Source organism: Onychomys torridus, chromosome 1 (assembly GCF_903995425.1).
Source record: "Onychomys torridus chromosome 1, mOncTor1.1, whole genome shotgun sequence".
Classification (NCBI taxonomy): domain Eukaryota; kingdom Metazoa; phylum Chordata; class Mammalia; order Rodentia; family Cricetidae; genus Onychomys; species Onychomys torridus.
The window spans coordinates 75,465,244-75,485,059 of record NC_050443.1 but is presented as its reverse complement, the minus strand read 5'-3'; the positions used below and the strand labels follow the sequence as shown (position 1 = coordinate 75,485,059).

Genomic DNA, 19,816 nt, shown 5'->3' with positions numbered 1-19,816 from the left:
AGGTGGCACTTTTGGAAGGTGTTTGGGACATGAGTTATCTGCCCTCACTAGTGGATTAGTGTCTTATAAAAACAGGGATACAGTTAGGCTCTTACATCCCTTCTCCTGCCATGTGAGGACATGGGATCATCTGCTTTGAAAGATAGAGCAAAACAGTGCTGTCTTGGAAGCAGAGAGTAGCCCTCAGCACACATTAAACCTGCTGATCCTTGGTTTTTCCATTATTGGTCAATCCCCCCAGTTTCAGGTGTTTAACAGACCATGATATCTTTCTTCGGGAACTTCCTTTTCTCTCTTCCTCCAGGTACATTGGACCACAGTCTCCAAAGGGCTTCCAATGGACCCCCAGAGACCTCTTTCAGCCATGTACAGGTGTCTCCCTTCAGTTAGCAGTTCCAGAGGGAAGTCATAGTTCCTTTATCCCAGGGCCTACCTGTGTGTGGTCAGTCCCTGTGGGGAAACATTGGGGCAGAGGCTATAACTTCAGAGCCTGACTCTGGACCTGGGGACCCCTTAGCTTGACCTTTGGGTGGAAAGAGAATCAGTAAATGTTATGTATAGGAACCTTTTGCCTTTGGATGGAAAGAGAATCAGTAGATGTCATGTATAGAAACCAGATGGTGGAGAAAGCAAGTCAGGAGCAGACACAGCATAAAGTTTATCTTTTAAGGTCACTGCAAAACATATGCTCTCCCCCAGGACACATGCCAAGGTGTGACTCCCATCTTCCTACATCCTTGTCCCCCTAGCCGGTGGATTTGAGATCCTATGGATCTCATTCTACCTTTCTAAAGTTCTCCTCTTGGTGGGGTCAGGGGGATGAAGCTTTATTAAAGACACATCCCTCCCAGGTTACACAGTCTAATACTCTAATGCACAGAAGTCACAGCCCCACCATTTGGCTGGATAAACTGGAGCAAACCCAGCTGGGTTAGTAAAGCAGGAGCTGAAGGTCTTGTCTGCTCCCTTGGGTAGCTCCTAATGGATTAATACCTGGTTGGTCCACTTGGTAAATTAGATATATAAAATGAGATGATTTAGAATCTTTTTTTTTCTGGTTGGTTTATTTAGATTTCTGAAAGGGCAGTTGATTTTTGCAGCTAGACAAAAACCTAGAATGATTAAAGGGTGGAAGGCTGGAAATAAATGCAACTTCAGAAACATTCAACTGTCTTTATGTGTCAGTCATGGTGCTGGGCTCTAAGAGAAGGGAGAATGGTAGCCCTACACTTGTAGACTAGGTAGAGGGATAAAAGAGCTTTGTGTTCACAATCAGTTTTAAAGCAATTCAGTACCTAACATGCCTGGGAGGTACAGTGATGTTTGCACTAACTCCCGTTGGCAACACCATGAAGGAGACATCACAATCAACTCTGTTTTGCAGAGGAAGAAGCTGAGACTCAGAGAGGTAGATGAATTGTCGAGGATCAAACCCGCAGTGGGTAAGTGGGGCTGGTCAGTACAGTTCTCAACACTGGTGGTCACACATTTATGACAGCCTGGGACTTATCTTTTGTCCAGCAGGCAACAGAGATTCCTAAAACCTTTGGAGGTCCTTTTATTTTTATTTTCTTATCTTTCTTTCCTTTTTTTGTTCTGTTTGCTTATTTATTTGTAGAACAGGGTCTCCTGAAGCCCAAGTTGGTTTAGAGCTCATTGTGTAGGTAAGGATGACCTTGACTTCTTGTTCCTCACCCTTCTATCTCCCAAGTGCTGGGATTACAGGTGTATGCTACCATACCAAGCATATGAGACCCCCTTTTCATTTCATTGTCCCAATAACCTAGGTAGGAGCATCATGACCATGTTTTGCAAATGAGAAAAGCTGGGTTCAGCTTGAATAAGAGTCAAGGTCAGGTCAAAGTTCAACACTTCCTACTATAACCTCCTGGTCATCTGAAATGGCATTTTTCTGTTACAACAGACAGGAAAAGGCCTATGGAGGTGGGACTCTGTGGCAAGGCTCCAGGAAAACTGCATTTATGCAAGAAGAAGTCTCCAAGGGTGGGTGATCTCCAACATGATTTTTTGGTGGCATCTTATTTCAATGTTGGCTTTAGGGCCATGTAGGACTTCTGTTTGGAAACAAGTCCCAAATCCTTAAAACTTAGGATGTCTCTTAGCATACAGATCTTTTAGTATCTGCTTCTTGGGTTTCTGCAAATTACTTCTAGTTCTTCCTTTGAATTCTTGAGAATGACTTTGAATGCAGGAATATACACCATGTTCTGTTTGAACCTCAGCCATGTACCATAGGCTAGCTAGGAAAACTATGTGTTGGTCAAGACTCCATGTAGAGGACATTTCTCCTGACAATGACCAATCCTGATGTCTCCTTGCTTATATTTCTCCCATCATGCCCATTTTTCAGTTCTGTCCATGCCTGAGAGTTATTGTTTATATAACTTGCTCCTCTCCTTGTCCCACTCAACAGACCATCTGCTGCCCTAGGGTGGGGATTCAGATAGATTCCTTTCTGTACAGACACTCCAGTAGAGGGCCTGGCACAGGAAAGGACCTTAATAAATAATTGATGTATTAACTAACGAAGAGGTTGATTGGATGAATGTGCAAGAGATCACATCTCCAGCCCTCTCCATTATAAATGTTCAGGATTGCTATTATCACATGTACTATAGTGAAACTGCTGTATTTATGATATAATCTTAGACTCCTGTTTTTCTGTGACAAACCATTTAAGACAAGAATATTCCTTTCTCGTGTTCACATGTTAAAAAGTAACACAAATAAACCTGGGGCTCTTTGGCTAACCCCTTCAACACTAATCTATTAGGGTTGGGGATTTAGGTCAGTGGTAGAGTGCTTACCTAGCAAGCGCAAGGCCCTGGGTTCGATCTTCAGCTCAAAACAAAACAAAACAAAACAAAACAAAACCCCACTAATCTATTAATACGTGTAGATATTTTGATTTTCTAGGGTGACTATGATGGATTCCAGGGTAGATAATGGTGTGAACATTGGTCTTGTTCAGCATGTACTGGAGAGGCCAGTCTCCTATCTATGATGGTGGAACAGTCTGTTTCAGATGAGAAAATATCCAGATGTCTGTGCTGAATAAGTTTCAATTATTTATTCTTTAAAAGTAGGAATTCCATCTGTTCTGCCCACCCTTGGTATGCAGTTTAGGGCCTTATGGAGAAATGTTCAAGATTCAATTCAACATCAAGTTTTTGTGTTCTTTCACTGTTTTCCCCCTTTGACACAGGCATCTGAAAAGACTTAGCCATGAGCTGTCAAAACTTTATTCTTATCATGACTTTTTGTTTGTTTGTTCGGTTTTTGAGACAGGGTTTCCTTGTGTATCCCTGACTGTCCTGGAACTCCCCTTGTAGACCCAGCTGGCCTTGAACTCACAGAGATCTGTCTTCTTCTTTTTAGTCTTTTCTGTTATTTTGTCTCCCCTTCCCCTAGAGCTGAGGACCAAACCCACAGCCTTTCGCTTAATAAGCTAGGGCTTTACCACTGAGCTAAATTTCCAACTTCTTATCACAGCTTTTTAACGTTTTCAAGTAAGAAGCAAGATGTATACAAATACTTAGTAAATTCTTGCTAGAAATAGAAGAATGGAGAAGAACCCTTTCTAAGTTATTTTCTGATTCTGATGCCCAATCCAGACAGACAATACAAGGAAAGAAAATTACATATCAATATACTCCATAAATACAGATAAAAAAATTCTGAATAAAATACTATTGAGTTGGTAAAAAACATACAGAAGGGATTATGCAAGATGGCCAAGTAGGATTTCTCTAGGGATGTCAGAATGGCTTCTCATGCAAAAACTAATCAATGTTTATTATATACTGCATTAACACAATTAAAGACAATACCCCACAATCAGGTCAGAAGACACAGGGAAAACATTTGACAAAATCCAATACTCTTTCTGGACCAAGGACACTCAATAGACTATGAACAATTGTAATCCTCAAGTTGACATGGGCCATCTATGAAGCAATCACAGCTAACTTCAGACTTGGAGGTGAAAAATGAGAAGTTTCCTTCTTAAGTTTAGAAACAAGACTAAGTATGCACTCTTAACACTTCTCCTGAACACTGGACTAGAGACTGATAAGCTAATTAAGATAAATTAATCAAGAAAAGTAAATAAACACATTCATATTGGCAGGAAAAGAGAAACTGTCTCTGTTCATAGATGGAAAGATCTTGTGGGTGCAGAAAATACTAAGATCTCTCTCTCTCTCTCTCTCTCTCTCTCTCTCTCTCTCTGTGTGTGTGTGTAAGTGTGTGTGTGTGTGTATGTGTGTGTTTGTGTTTTACACTTAGAACTAATAAACAAGATGATCAGGATGGCAGTCAACAGGATTGAGAGCCAAATCCCAATGTGTATATAGTATAGTAATACTCTAACAGTGATCAATCCACAAATGCAATCAATAGTGCTATCCAAAAGGAAAAGAATAAGAACACATTTAAGAAAATAATATAAAACATGCATATTGAGTATTTCAAAAAAATCACAGAGAGGAAAAATGTAAAGTCTTAAATAATTAGGATAATAGCCCATATTCATAAATCAAATGATCTAATACTAGAATTAATTTTTTTATTTTGTTTCATTTTTAGAAACTGAGGTGTAGGGCTGGAGAGATGACTCAGCAGTTAAGAGCACTGGGTGTTCTTCCAGAGGACCTGAGTTCATGAGTTCAATTCCCAGTAACCACATGGTGACTCACAACCATCTACAGTTGGATCTGATGTCCTTCTGGCATGAAGTCATACATGCAGATATAGCACTCATACATAAAATAAAAAAAATTTAAAAAATAAACTCAAGTGTATATTTAAATGCATGAGATACAGAAGACTGAATCTTGGAAAGCAAGAAAAAAGTTAAGGTACCCACATTTCTCAACTTTAAAACTACTGTGCAGGGTCAATAATTAAGTCTAGGGTCACTGGAAGTATGTAGATCTGGGGAATAAAATGGAGAACTCAGGAATAAAGTCTCACATTTATGCTCAATTGATTTCTGACGAAAGTACCAAGACGAATGAATGGGAAAGGAAAGTCTTTTTAATCAAAGATTCAAAGATAATTGGACATCTTCATGCAAATGAATAAAGCTGGGCTCAGACATCATTCAAGACACAAAGCTTAAGTCACGGTGGATCACAGACCTAGATGTAAGAGCTAGAAGTATTAGTGGGAAAAAGCTCCCTGAGTTTGGATAAGTGGTAGCTTCTTTGATGTGACACAAAAATCATAGGCAACAAAAGAGAAATGGAATCTAAATTGGACTTCATCAAAAATTTAAGAATTTGCCTTTCAGAGCATACTCTCAAGAAAGGGAAATGACAGCTCATGGAAGGAGAAAAAATACTCTCAAATCATGGACAAAAGACTTAAATCAAGAATATATGAAATCTTATAACACAACAAGAAGAAAGACAGACAAGCCAATTAGCAAACAGGCAAAAAAACTATAATAGACATTTCTCCAGGGAATTTTTTTAAATTGTCAATAATCACATGTAAAGATGCCACTATTGGTTGTTATAAAAATCCAAATCAAACCACCAGATAACACACCAAAACCTCTAAAATGTCTAAAAAAGTTATACAGTAAAAAGCAGTGAATAGAAAGGATATGAAAAAATGGAAACTTCATGCATTTCTAAAGGGATTATAAATGGAATAGCTGCTTTTAAAGACTAGTTGGCAGTTCTTGAAAATATTAACCACCACGAAGTTACCATAATGTAGGACCTAGCAATAGTACCTCCAGGATAGCCCCAAATAATGTAGGACCTAATATATCAACCTCAGGATTTACCCACAGAATGTAGGACTTAGCAATAGCATCCTTATTATCTACCTAAAGAATGTAGGACCTGAAATATCACTCTTGGGATATACCCAAAAAATTTATACCTAGCAAAATCACACTCAGGATATACTCAAAGAATGTAGAACTCAGCAATATCACGTAGAGAATATAATTGAAGAATATAGAACCTGGCAATAGCAACCTCTGGATATACCCAAAGAATGTAGGACATAGCAACAGAATTCTCAGAATATATTCAAAGAATGTCTAGCTCAGCAGTATTGCCTCCAGGATATATCCAACGAGTGTAATACCTAATAATATCACACTTAGAATATACCCAAAGAATGTAGGACCCAGCAATATCACCCTAAGGATATATCCAAAGAATGTATCATGTAACAGTACCACTCTCCAAATATACCCAAAGAACTGAAAATATATATCCACAAAGAAAATCTGCACATAAATCAGTATTTATAATAGTCAAGAAGCAGAAACAATTCAACTGTTTATGAAGTAATAAATGGGTAAACATTGTTAAGGTGTGTGTGGGGGTGTGTGGATGTGTTAGGAGAAAAATACTGATTCATGCTACAACATGGATGGACATTGAAAACATTATGTTAAGTGAAAGAAAACAGAAAGGCAGCATCTTGTATGATTCCATTTATATGAAATCTTCAGAAAAGGCAGGTCCATGGAGAGAGAAAGCAGATTAGCAGTTGCCGGGGATGGGGGATATGGAGGATGGTGAATGACTGCTAATGAGGGTTTCTTTTGGGGGTGATGAGATGTCTAAAATTAGATAGTGATGATGGTTGCACAACTTTGTGAGTATTCTAAAAACCAGGGAATTGTATGCTTTAAAAGGGTGGATTTTATGGCATGTGAATTATATCTCAATAATGCTGTTATAAAAAATATGCAAGAAAGAGGCTGTAGGGAATCTGGAAAAAAATGGAAACAGCTGACTTGCTAGAAGTGGTTCAACAGAAGGTGATTTTATTTCTTTTCCCATTATTGTTGTTTGTGGAACAATAATACGAAAAGGAAGGAGAGAGGGAATGGGGCTTGGTATAGAAAATAGGCCCCAGGTTTGGAGTCAGAAGAGCTGAGGTTTCTATCCCTCATGCTTCTAGTTGATGACCATGTACTGCTGAGTACATGTCTTTGCCTATCTGGGCCCAGGCGCTCTTTTCTCAGATGCAGGAGAACACTAGCCCTCTAGAGCCACCTTGAGAAGTCCATGAAGCCTTCCATGCCCAGAGTGGCATGCGGCTGGTTCCCATAGTTCTTGTTTTCCTTCCTTTATTCACTCAGTTCTAGAGCACCAACTACCAACTGGGACAAAGATGTATCAACATGAGGCTTTGTTCTTAAGTGTGTCAGAATTGAAAGAGGAAGACAGACATAGCAGTTGCTCCATGGTGTTCACTGGGAAAGGATAGCAATAATTCACAGATAGTTTGTTGGATAGCTGTGGGAACAGAGGAAATACATTTCTACACTCATGTTGGGAGCTACTGGTGAATCACAGCTCCAAACCCTCACCCCAGTTGTGTTTGCTCTGTCTATACTCCCACACATACCATCTCAGGCACTCCTCAGACAATGGCCACAGGAAAAGATGGCAACCGGAACTGAAGATGACAAGCTAGTTATGAAGAGCTTGAGCATTTGGTTTCATGCAGCCACCATTTCCACTTCACCATCACTACCTCTACTGAGCAACCCAGCCTCTACCACCAGGAAGAAAGATGACGAGAAAGTGACTCCTCAGATAAGGAACAGGAATTGCCCCAAGTCATGGTGGTAGGATAATGTGAATATCCCTTTCCCTTCCTTAGGGTCAGGGGAGCATCATGTCAGATGGAAACCCTGAGACACATCGTCCTTAGATCATCCAATGAAGATACAATGTCATCTTCCAGAAAACAGTCCTGGTCTGCAGATCATCAATGTCCAGTAAGTACTTCCCCAGTGATGTTACTAAGTCATGAGTGGAGGGAGGGTGCTTAAAACAACGTATTTCCTCTTGGTGGGGTATGACCATCAGCCATCATGAAGCAGAGCAGCTGAGGTGACCTACAGTTGACCTTGGACACAGACATGACTAATAGACAAGTAGAAGAACTCAGTTACTGCCAGGCCTGTGGTAATGATGATGAAGCAGTTCCAGCTTGGGGAGGGATGGGAGTATAGAGGGATGCTGAAGAGCATGGAAGGTAGGAGGGTGACCAGGAGTTGGTACTGTTTGGTGATGTGGTACCTTTGAGTCACCCGTATTTATATAAGAAACCCCTCATGCTTCTATAAATAACTTCACTAAATGCATTGGTTTGCCAAGTTAGATTGGTATAGAATTGTTTATCCATCTGTTGGTGACAGTCTGGGGTGAATCAAATGTTTTTTTTTGTGTGTGTGTATGTTTCCCTAAGAAAGGTTAGGCCTAGCTGGGCAGTGGTGACGCACACCTTTAATCCCAGCACTGGGGAGGCAGAGGCAGGTGGATCTCTGTAAGTTCGAGGCCAGCCTGGTCTACAAATCGAGTTCCAGGAAAGCTGCAAAGCCACACAGACAAATCTTATCTCCAAAAAAACCAAAAAAAAAAAGAAAAAAGAAAGAAAGAAAGAAAGAAAGAAAGAAAGGTTAGGCAATGCCAGGAAAGCAGAGCATTCCTCGTTCCCAGAACACCATTATTATACCATTGGGGTCTGAACAATACAGTGGACACAGTCTATACAGACACCATAGTAACTGTAAAGACCAGAGAGGTCAAGTGACCTATGCTTGATTGCACAGAAAATCTGTAGCTGAGACAGAAGTGAAGCTTTGAATCAGGATCTATATTCACTCATGGTGATTCTAAATTCCATTCTCTTTAGAGAGGTCATTGTCTCAAGGCCAAGGGCACACTCCACAGACAGTACAGAAGACATGCAGTGCCAAGGAGCTGAGGAACATGCTTATAATTTAAACTCTGGGACACTGGTTTTATGCCTATGACCCTAGGAGTTATTTCAACACTTAGCAAAGAACTGGGCCTCAGTGGGTCTTCTTTCAAGTGCTCTAATCTATCTTAGGTTCTGGTGGAGTCTGCTTGCAGCTCAGAAGCAATGTCCTGCCTTTACCAAAACCAACTTCCATGAAGGCAAGGGCAGCAGCAGAATACAGACCTTCCACTCAGTGACCCCAGCAACCCTGAAGGGGCACTGGCAAGCTTGTGGCTTCTGGCCACCTGGTCCACGAGCAGTGTCATTTATCGAGAGTCATTACCAGCCCTGACTTGGCTTCGGTGTCTACCCCAGTCCAGTTGCTCTGACAGCAAGTTTGTGGTCCCAAAGGCCCCTTGCAGTTCAAACATGTATAGAAATGAGTAAAAGGCTCTATTCTGCTCAGATTGAAAACCAGTGCCTAGGAAAGAAATAGAAGGTTCTCCAAGATGTTCAGTGTGTTTTGGGGGTGAGGGCAGGAGTAGCCCCCACAACTCTAACGTGACTTCCATTGACTTGGTAGATTAACAAACAACATGTTGGCATAACAACCAAAGCCAGACCCCAATCACCAAGGAAAATCGTTGAGAAATCACCCCAGGGGCTAGGGAGATGGTTCATTGGGTAAATGAGAACCCGAGTTTGATCCATAGCACTCATGTGAAAATCTGAGTGTGGTAGCATACCTCTATAATCCCAGCACAGAGACAAGAGGATCCCTGAAACTCACTGGGGAGCCAATCTATTCAAGCCAGTAAGCTCCATGTTCACTGAAAGAGTCTGTCTCAAAAAGATGAGGTGGAAAGTGATGGAAGGTGGCAGCCTCATATGCACACACACACACACACACACACACACACACACCACACACACACACACATACACACAACACACACACACACACACACACACACACAAACACCACACATACACACACACACACACACACACACACACAAACACCACACATACACACACATATACACAACACACACACACACACAAACACCACACATACACACACATATACACAACACACATACACACACACACACACACACACACACACACACACACACACACACCACTGCACCCCCACAAATGCAAATAAAAAAGTTGACCCTAGCAAATATACCAAAAGTACAGAAGGAAGAACACAGGAGCATAGACCTAGGGAGCCATGGAGCCAAGATACAGCCTGGTTTTATCTCTCACAGGATATCTGATCTTCAGAAAACACCGAAAACATCATAACCTCCCTGAGCTCCCCTAGGTCATCCACATCCACTAACATGGATACAACCTGCCATGGTTAGGAAGGCTACAGGGCTAATTGCATGGTCAGCCTTACTAGGGATTAACCATAATTGCAAAGAGAGTGTGGATTAGGAAATAAAGGGGAAAAGAAATGGGGGAAGGTGGGGGAAGGTGCATTGAGCGAGGCAAGAGGAACACAGGTCTGTACTTAAATAGAATGTTGTCAGGGAGCATAATAAGGAAAAATATGAGAAAATCACATTTTCCAGCAGACATGTCAGGGAAATTGTCCGAGGTCTGCCAAGTGTTCGATCTTGCCAGCTCAATCATAACACTGAAGACTTATTATTACACCATCAATAAATGTCCCCTATAGATGGAGGGGGCAAAAGCAACTAATAAGTTCTTTCTCATGAGTAGATTCCAGTGATTGAGAACATTTATCCAAAGCACTGCATTTGAGGGAGTTCTGAGACTTCACTGAAACATAGTAGTAAAGAACTCAGTGTTAACCAGAGGTGTCTATGGAGGGCTGGCAGGCAAGAATGGCAGCTGCCTGCTATGAACAAGGGAACTAAGACCCTCACTCCTCCAGCTCTGGAGAGGGTTGCTGTTGGATCCTCAGTTGAGCCCCTCTCTAGAAATGGCCTGTAGCTTAAGACAGTGGTCACCTGTGGGCAGTCTGTAGCTGTCACTACACGGGCAGTGAGATAAATTGCATTAGATGTAATGTGAGCTGAAGAGGCATCCCAGCCCCATGTTTGCTAGATGCAATGTGGGCTGAAGAGGCATCCCGGCCCCATGTTTGCAGTGGGGGCCACTGAAGCACAGCTACGACTACCTTGTAGCCCCCCCACCCCACCCCACCCCACCCCACCCCACCACTCCCTCTACCTTGTCCTGGTTCCTATTTTCATTGACAGTAGTTGGTTTGAGGAACATGCTCCTGTAAACCTTCTGTGAGGAAATCTTCCCCAGACCCAGTCAGGGACACCCCACTCAATCCAGCGTTGTATTGCCATGCCTGCGTATACTCCATGTCTCTGTGCCTAGCTAATAGCTTGTCATCTGTGTTTACTTACTCCTCAAAAAGCACTCCAGTGTTAGCCAATGGGAACAGCACATGTACCCTCGGCTTTTCTTTTTTCCTATGTGGCAAGGGAACGCAAAGGTAAGTTCGCCATTCTTTCTTCTCCGTTGCCAATAATCTGAGGTAAAATTTTTGCTGGTTTGGCTCTTTTCCTCTCATTTCAGACACTTCCTCCCCCTAGCCTCTGACTCTAGGCTGGATGCTCTTTGTCCACAGTTTTAGTTCTGGGGATCATTCATAGATCAAAGATGTCATCAGGGGCCTGAAGAATACATTCTTCCAACTCTCAAGGCATGATGCAGTTGATTATGGACTTAGATGTATTATCACAGGAACAGTGAAGCCAAGTTATCATTAACTCCTTTGAACAAAAGGCACAGACAGGTTAAATGGTTCCCACACCACACAGCACTTTTATTGCAAAGCCCAGCCTGTACTCTGCCTTTCTTGATTCTGATGCCTTTCAGGAGAGAGTGCTGGAAAACATGGGAATTCACTTAGGGGACCCTTTGAACTGATTCTCTCTCTGCTGTCATGAGACCTCAGAGCCTTGGTTATGTCCAGATCCTGCAGCGAGTACTGAAGAGCCTAGTGGAGATGGAAGATGGTGTAACACTTCAATGTCTAAGTGTCTGCTACTGACTGGACAAGAGCCTTCTTCCTTCTGCTTGGACTCCTCCCTCAATGGTAGCTCATTGTTGAGAAGACTTGTGATCGTGCTGTTCACTCGTCTGCATGATTGCATCGGGACTAAGGCTGTGATACTGAAAGGAGATGATGAACACAGAACCTAGAGTATAGTACTGAGCACACCGGAGGGGCTTCTGAATGGAGTGCTTCCTATTTCTGATAGACACAGAACAAGTAGGTAGAAATGGAGCCCAGCTCTAGTCCCTACAATTCCTACATAGTCCCGCATAGAGCCAGAGAAGCACACAGATTAAGTATGGCTTCTGCCACCATGCCATCTAAGTGTAAGGCCTGGCTCTACCATGCACCCTTAGAGAGGTTGCCCAGTCATCTGTGCCTCAGTTTCCCCATCTGTAGGATGAAGATGGAATTATGCATATTTCTTAGCAAGAATTGCCATCTACATGCTTAAATTCTGCTGGTTAGATGGTACGTGTTAAATACCATTTCTATCATCATTCACGTTCTATTGACTAGGAAATTGAGACAGGAGATTCACTCATTTCCAGAAACCCTGGTCTACCTGGATCCTGAGTGCACACATTTATCTTCACAGAATATTTCTTCTGCCATTCCTCTTACTTGTTGCCATTTTAGAACAAAATGAGTAAAGGACACGCACACAGGAGGGGTTCCCTGAGAAGCCTCACTGTTTAGTCTTTTGAGGGAGCTGCTCTCACCTGCTCTGCTGGGTGAGTCTCAAGTCATGTGATACAATGTGGTGCTACCTGTTCACTGACGAGACATGCGCTGGCTGAGACAGCAAAGACAGATCCAGCTCCCAGGCCCACCACTGCAGTGAACCTTGTGCTTTTGATTTGATGGGAAGATTGGGCTACAGACAAATCCACCAGCCCCATGTACCAGGGTGAGCTGGTGACTTCCCAGGGACCTTGCAACCCTGGAGCAGACTAGTCAGCAGAACAAGCATTTGTCAGCAAGCCTGAGTGTTGAGTTGTGTGCAGCAGCAGCTCTATGACTAGTTATTGACCTGCTGGACCTGTGGGAGGAGCAACTGGCATGAGGTGGTCCCTTTGGCTCTGCACACAAAGGACAGCTCACAAACGGAAGTCAAATGCAAAGTATTTACCAACTGCTGTCCATGGGCATCGAACAATCAGAAAAGACAATGGGATGGATGTAGGCTGCAGGACAACACTGCCATGGGGGCTGGGTCCCCCAGCTGAACATCTGTCCCAGCATCATAGAAACCTAACACATAAATAGAGAGGGGAGATGCCACTGTGGCCCAGGAGTCAAAAGAGAATTTCCAGCTTATCTCACATGAGAGTCCCAGAGAGGATTCCTGATCCATACCGATGCTCTGAAGAGCTTGGGTGAAAAACCACTGCAGTGCAGGAAAGAGACAGGGCCTTGGGCTTCAGCTCAAGACCCAGGGCAGACTCTTCCTTTGGTGCAGATGGATAGCCACCAAGACAGCCATGCTCTGATTCTATCCAAAGGCAAGTCTCTGATGTGCCAGCTCATTGGTCACCACATGGTTCCTCTGGTTACCTTTCAATTCACCAGATTCCTCGGCTCTGCTACTTACTTATATAGGACGCCACTAAGTCATTGCTGTCTCTGAGAATCTGAACAGAGCCTGGGGTTGTGTGATGTAAGGGGACCCTGGAAGCTTAGGAATTACATCAGAAATCCAGTCACATTCCAGTAGCCCTTTGGAGCCTCTCCAAGGCCCCTTTTCTGGCTAGTTCAGCTTCTCTCCTGCTTGACTTTACAAGAGCACATGTTCCTGCTATCCTTTGGACAAAGTCACAAGGCTCAATTATCTTGCCACAATGAGGCTGGAGGGCCATTTCGAGAGCTTGCATAAGCTGAAACTCCACATGATGAAACACATCACAGGCCCAGGAGGTCTTGTGGGAAGGTGGTCCCTTGAGAGCAATGCATCAAGATTTGCCTCCCCCTACCCTCTTCACTTGGCCTCACTCACCATTGATTCGGCTGTAGAGAACTTGCCAGATCTAAAAGAAATAAAATCCCCCAGAGGATGCTGCAAATTTCCCCAGTATTTCCCATGAATTTCGATAGCATCTCTTGATGTTGTCCTTGTCCTACCTGTATGTTACAAATGAGGTCTACTCCCCAGAAAGACTCCATTGTACACTGACTCTATTAGTGGCTCTTCATCTCACCTTTCATACATTACATGGCTTCTCAGCCTTTCCTAGCATCACCTTGGCTTCATGGAAACACTGCTTTAGGTTGTCAGGTGCTAGATTTGAATGAGAGCTTCATAAGAATTCACAGATGCAGCCATGACCGCCAGCCGTGTCTATGAGGACAATTACTTAAGGAAACCAGTTCATCTCAGTGGGCAGGACATCCACTGAGCACCAGCTCCTATGTCTCTTAGGCCAGATCCCTCCCCAAGTCTGTTACTGTTAAGCTGTGCAACCTGGGAAAGTGATTCAATGTGTTCAAGCCATTGCCCTTACTGTAAGACGGTGAAAACCACAGCAGTAGTATAGAGGGTGCTGCAGAAACTAAACAAAATAACAGAGTCATATGTCACACTAGGATGTTTTGATCAATAACAGATCACATACGCAATAGCAGTCTCCTGAGATTATAACTAAGCTGATAGAATTCTTACTGCTTTGCGGTAATATGATTATCATGGTAGAGTTCAGTGTGTTATTCATATGAGTATGGTGATGCTAATGTAAGCAAGCTATTGCACTGCCAGAGATATGAAAGTGTAGCATGCATGTTGCTTACAGTATACACTACTTGATAGTGATAGCAAGCTACTGTGTAAGTATGATTTAGTATGTTTTTTAAATCATCCTTTTAGAACACACTTCTACTTACTACAACAGAGCATCCCTGAGCACCAGTTTAGTACAAACAGTTTATTTTAGTACAAACAGTACGCCAAGTTATATCAGCACCAGACTCACATATCTATGCTATTAATATATCTGAGTGTATCAAGAGGTCATGTGGAGTGACCAAACCCTGTACCATTTAGAAAAAGTCCATACTAAGAATGGCTACACAATGAAGAAGTCACCTCACCTCACATCATAGTTCTTGGGCTCATCTCATCCTTAAGTGACACATGAGAGCCCTTAATGTTATGCACAGTTAGCACACAGTCAATAACTTACTACTAACACTGTTGATCATTCCATTCTGTATACCTTAGTTGCCACAGAACCTGTGCCTGCTGAGGCTGGGGCTTCCAGTTGCTACCTCAAGGAACCTCACCATCCAATGGAAGAAGACCACAGACAACCAAGGGTTAGAATGCGGTATTTTTTTTTTTAAAAAAAAGAACCAGCACCAGTCAGTGACACCCCATTTGGGCTGTTTATTAAAAGCTACATGCTTCATATAAGGCCAATGTTTACGGCGTCTAGTCTAAATACCTGGATGCAAATTCCAGAATTATTGCCAGATACTTGTGAAATCTTGGCCTCATTCACTAACTTTTTTTGAAATGGAGTTATCTCATTTTGAAAAACGTTAGAAAATACGTATACATATTATACATTATAAGTCACCAGAGGGTCTTGTTGATATTAATAAATGTCCATTGGCTAGAAGGTAGAACAAGCCTTGGAAGCAAGAACATTCAGGAATGCATGGGGAAGCTGCCAGTGAGTGGCTGTGCTCTCCCAGCCCTGGACTGTGTGTCTGGGTAAATCTGAAGGCAGGCAACAGGCCACCAGGGTGTATAGCAGGATTGATGTTCAGTGGCTCTTCTGGTTTGGAGCCCATGGTAGGTCAAAGATGTCAGCCCTGGGAACCAGAAGCTAGACCCACAGATGAAGCAGTTGACAAGAATCAGGCAGAAGGCTTCAGATAAATAGGACAGACCTCCAGGATGAAGGTGGGTGGTGGGGGTGGGAGGGCAGGGGAAAGTGTTATGAGCCCCAGGAGAAGCTGGGCACTCTAGGCTCTCCAGACACCCAAGGTTCACACCCCCACCCCTACAAGGCTACAAGGCTCTTGATGGCTCCACTCAGGCCTTCAGCATCTGACTGAAGAAAACTCCCATCACCTTTCTCCTTATCTCCAGTCAGGAGAACTGTCCTGGTCTTGTTTCTTTTGTGGGGTTGTTGAAGGATCAAACGTAAAAGAACCTTGGAGAATATAAAGTTCTATAAAACCGATGCATTATCAATACTGACACCCTACTCCTGCTGCTTCTATGACAAGTACTAATGACAGCTGTTAGATACCTGTCAGGTGAACCTTAAGGATTATCAGCTTTGCTCTTCATTTAAAAAAATGAAGAAACTGAGGCTGAAAGAGATAGATACACCATCTAAGCAAAGACTCCAAAGTTCCCTGCTAGGACAACGTGAGGCACCAGGAGTTAGAGTTTCAGGCATAGCAGCTCTCCTGTCAATCCAGACACCAGCTTTGTCCCTTATGAGCATGGCAAGTGGAGAAGTCACAGCCTCGGAGGGAGAGGGGGCTAGAGAGTATGGAAGGGGGAAGCTGCCTTGGAAATATCAATATAAGGATCAGGCATCTTATCTGACCCCAGCGCATCTCTGTCCCCTGTCTAGGCAGCCATGGACAAGGCACACCTTTAAGACCGGTATGCAAAGAGATTGAGTAGTTTTGTTGAATAGAAGGCCAAGCTAGAATTGAAGTGCAGGAACATACATACATACCTACGCATGCACACATGCATGCATGCACGCACGCATGCCTACTCCGTGGGGCTTCCTGGAGGGAGCCACAGGCTTCTCTGGAGACCACAACCTGTCTGGCTTAGTCTCTTTCAGAGTACTGTGGGGATAAGCAGGAGTACTTCAGACAGAGCCTCACATTGCAGGGACTGATTACTTCTGCAGCAGAGCTGTGCAGATTAGAGCACACCAGCCCACCCAGCCCCACAACTGAGCAGGTGAGAAACTAAACAAGGCAGACTCAGACCTGTTCACAGGAACGCCATTCTTGTAGAGAGCCTGATCAGTCTGTTGCTAAGCCTGCCTTGCTTCCTGTCACCAAGCACCTGCTTCTCATGCAGGAAAGATAATCGCTCTGGGAAAGCTCTGCTCAGGAGACCTGGCAGAATGCTGACAATGTAGAGCCAAGTCCGCCTTTCAACAGGCCTTCCCCTGGCCCTGTTTGGGACGCAGGGAAACCCTACCTGGCAAGGAAAGGCTTTGCCCTGCCTGCTGTCTGCAGCTGAAAGTGACCTGCGGAGAAAGGAAGCCATCCACGAATTCCAACCTCAGAGCAGCTGCTGAACAAAGACCCCAAAGATTCGGGCTGGGACAGCATTGAACACATCAGGGGATGAGATTCCAAGAGCATGGCAGCTATCACTTGTCAGGCCAGGCAGTCACCTGCTTTGTTAGTGCTCAGTGAGACAGATGGAGGGAGAGATCATCGCCCTGAAGGGAAGGGGTACTGTAAAGGGTGTGTGGGGGGGATGGCTGCCACAGAGAGATTAGTGTAAGAAGTAAGAGTTTGTAGTTGACTCCAAAGAAGGTAGGTAAGGGAGGGCTGGGTAATTCTAGCCAGGATGAAGGGACAGTTGGCCTCCCCTTGTCATCAGAGAGGTCGATAAGGCTTGTTCAGAGGCATTCTGGGGTCTGGAGAGATGGCTCAGTTCTAAGAGTGCTTACTGCTCTTCCATAGGACCCACATTGAGTCCCCAGCACACACACTGGAAGACCACAAACATCTATAACACTAGCTCTCAGGGAATCCAATGGCCTTTCTGGCAGAGGCTGATGCTTGCACACATGTGGCATACACTAATACAGACACATGAATAAAAAATTAAAATAAATCATTTTAAGCCCATTTCAGAGCCTTGCTGGATATATATTTGTAAGAATTGCTTTCTAAGTATTACACACACACACACACACACACACACACACACACACACACACACACGCTTTCTTTCTCTCATCCTCTTCCTCTCCCTCCCTCCCTTCCCCCTTGACCAACAATGTGTGTCTTCTCCATTAAAAAGGACCACCAGCCACCCCCAACACACACTCAACTAGAAATGCCAGGTTGGGCCTGAGGTTATTCATGCACCCTCTGAAATTCTGGACTTTGAAGGGGCCCCAGAGCTTCAACTACCAGAAGTTGTCCTCCATATAAACAAACAGCCCAGCCTCTAATCCTTAGCACTTTCCATGAGTGCCCGAGGCAAGGGTCTGCAAAGATAGGAGCTCAGAGCCTGCTTTAGAATCGGAACTATTAAGCTCTGGGAAGCAGCAGCCTTCAGCAGGGTCACTGCACAACAAGAGGAGTGTGCCCCACAGCCCATGGCAGAGTCTCTCTGATGTGTAAAATCTCAGCCACTGGGAGGCAACGGCCCTGGCCCTGGGCAGGTTTTCATCCTGGTTACCAGCTTGCCCAGAGCTCACAACTATCTTCACTCTGGGAAGGGAAGGCACTGCTTTCTGCAAAATAAAGGCTTAGATGCAGGGAAACAACAACAAAACAAACAAACAAACAAACAAACTCTATGTAGAAAATATCCCTGCATGGGTATAGGGCCTAGCTTGATGTCCACTTCCCCCAGCACCATCCTTTCTGCTGAGGAATAGGTTTAAAATGGTCATTCACAACTAAATTTCATTATATACATGTATGAAACCACCAAATACTTTTTAAAGAATTCTCATCCATGAGACAAAACCCTTGGAGGGAAGTTCACTGAGATCAGAAATGCCTTGGCATTCATCTGTGTCTCAAGCATATCCATGGCAATTTCTTATTCATAAATTTACTGTCTGTGTCAAGTAACACTCACCAATGGCGTTCCTGTTCTACAACAAATGTATCAATCACAAAATCACTGTAACCACAAACTCCAAAGTGGGGTGTGAGAAGTTTCTATGAAATGATAAGGATGGAAGGAGAGGCTAATATCCTCAGTGTACTCCATATTAACTTGTCACTCTGTGTCCAGCACAGAGCTGAAGCCTAATATTCTGATGAAACACAGTTCAAATGGTCACTGAAAATGAGCAGATCTGAAGATGAGGGGTGACATGATTGGCTGAAAGTCACAGAATAGGTTGTTGCAGGACTTGAGAACAGATGCACTGACTCCTGATTACATAAAACATTCAGGTCTACCAAAGAGACAGACCATGAGTGGCACACCAGTCAGATTCTAATGAGTTCTACCATCCTGAGGAAAGGCCTAACATGGGCCCAAGAGATCTGCACAAACTTGCCTTCTCAAAAGCTCAACCAGATCATGGCAATAAAACACAAATAAAATCACAACTCAGTTATTACCCAAATACTGCAAACCAGCTTGATTCATTTCCTTACTTTTGCACAAAATAGAAAAGTCAGGAGACTGGGGTGCATGTGCTTGCAGAGCTGAAGCCCTGGTGACCATGATTCAGGCCCAATGCAGCATCATAACTTACCTACTGCCCAAGTGTCCGAGAAATCACTAGCCCCCTCTCAGCCTCAGATTGTCCATCTGCAAAACAAGAAGACAACCACAATGAACCCTGGGTGTCCTCTGCACTCAAAGACATCACCAATTCCACACCTAATACTGTCTGCCACCTACTCACCATCCCATGGAATAGAAGATGTTTCTGATGCACAGGGGTCACCAGGGAACTATTCACAAAATGAAGTATAAGCACAAAAAATATTAAGCTGGATGATAGTTCTGTGTCAAGCAGAACACCAGCAGTACTTGTATGTAGTGCAAATTCTAATTCTAAAAGGCAGAAATGCTGTGGAATAATCCTCTAGTATGCTATAAAGATTTGTCACTCAAATTGGTTTAATAAGATACTGATTGGCTGGTAGCTGGACAGTAAGTTAGGCAGGAAAGCCAAACTGAGAATGCTGGGAAAGAGGGCAGAGTCAAGGAGATGCCAACCAGCTATAGAGCAAGTAGGACATGTGAAAAATGAGATAATAAGTCATGAGCCACATGACAAAGAAATAGAAATATGAGTTAATTTAAGTACAAGAGCTAGTTAGTAA

The 19,816-nt window shown here is 43.5% G+C and overlaps 1 protein-coding gene across 5 annotated transcripts in view; it reads right to left on the bottom strand.

The window, feature by feature from the left end:
• The window catches only part of Tenm4 (teneurin transmembrane protein 4), a 761,032-nt gene that overhangs the window by 559,804 nt on the left and 181,412 nt on the right, over positions 1-19,816 (bottom strand). For 4 of the 5 annotated variants that reach the window (XM_036186679.1, XM_036186681.1, XM_036186682.1 and 1 more), the window contains exon 1: positions 19,240-19,296. The exons of the other annotated variant lie outside the window; for it this stretch is intronic. The gene's annotated coding sequence lies outside the window, so the exon portion shown is untranslated. Of the gene's footprint in view, positions 1-19,239; positions 19,297-19,816 lie in introns of those variants that run through there. 5 annotated transcript variants of the gene reach the window in all.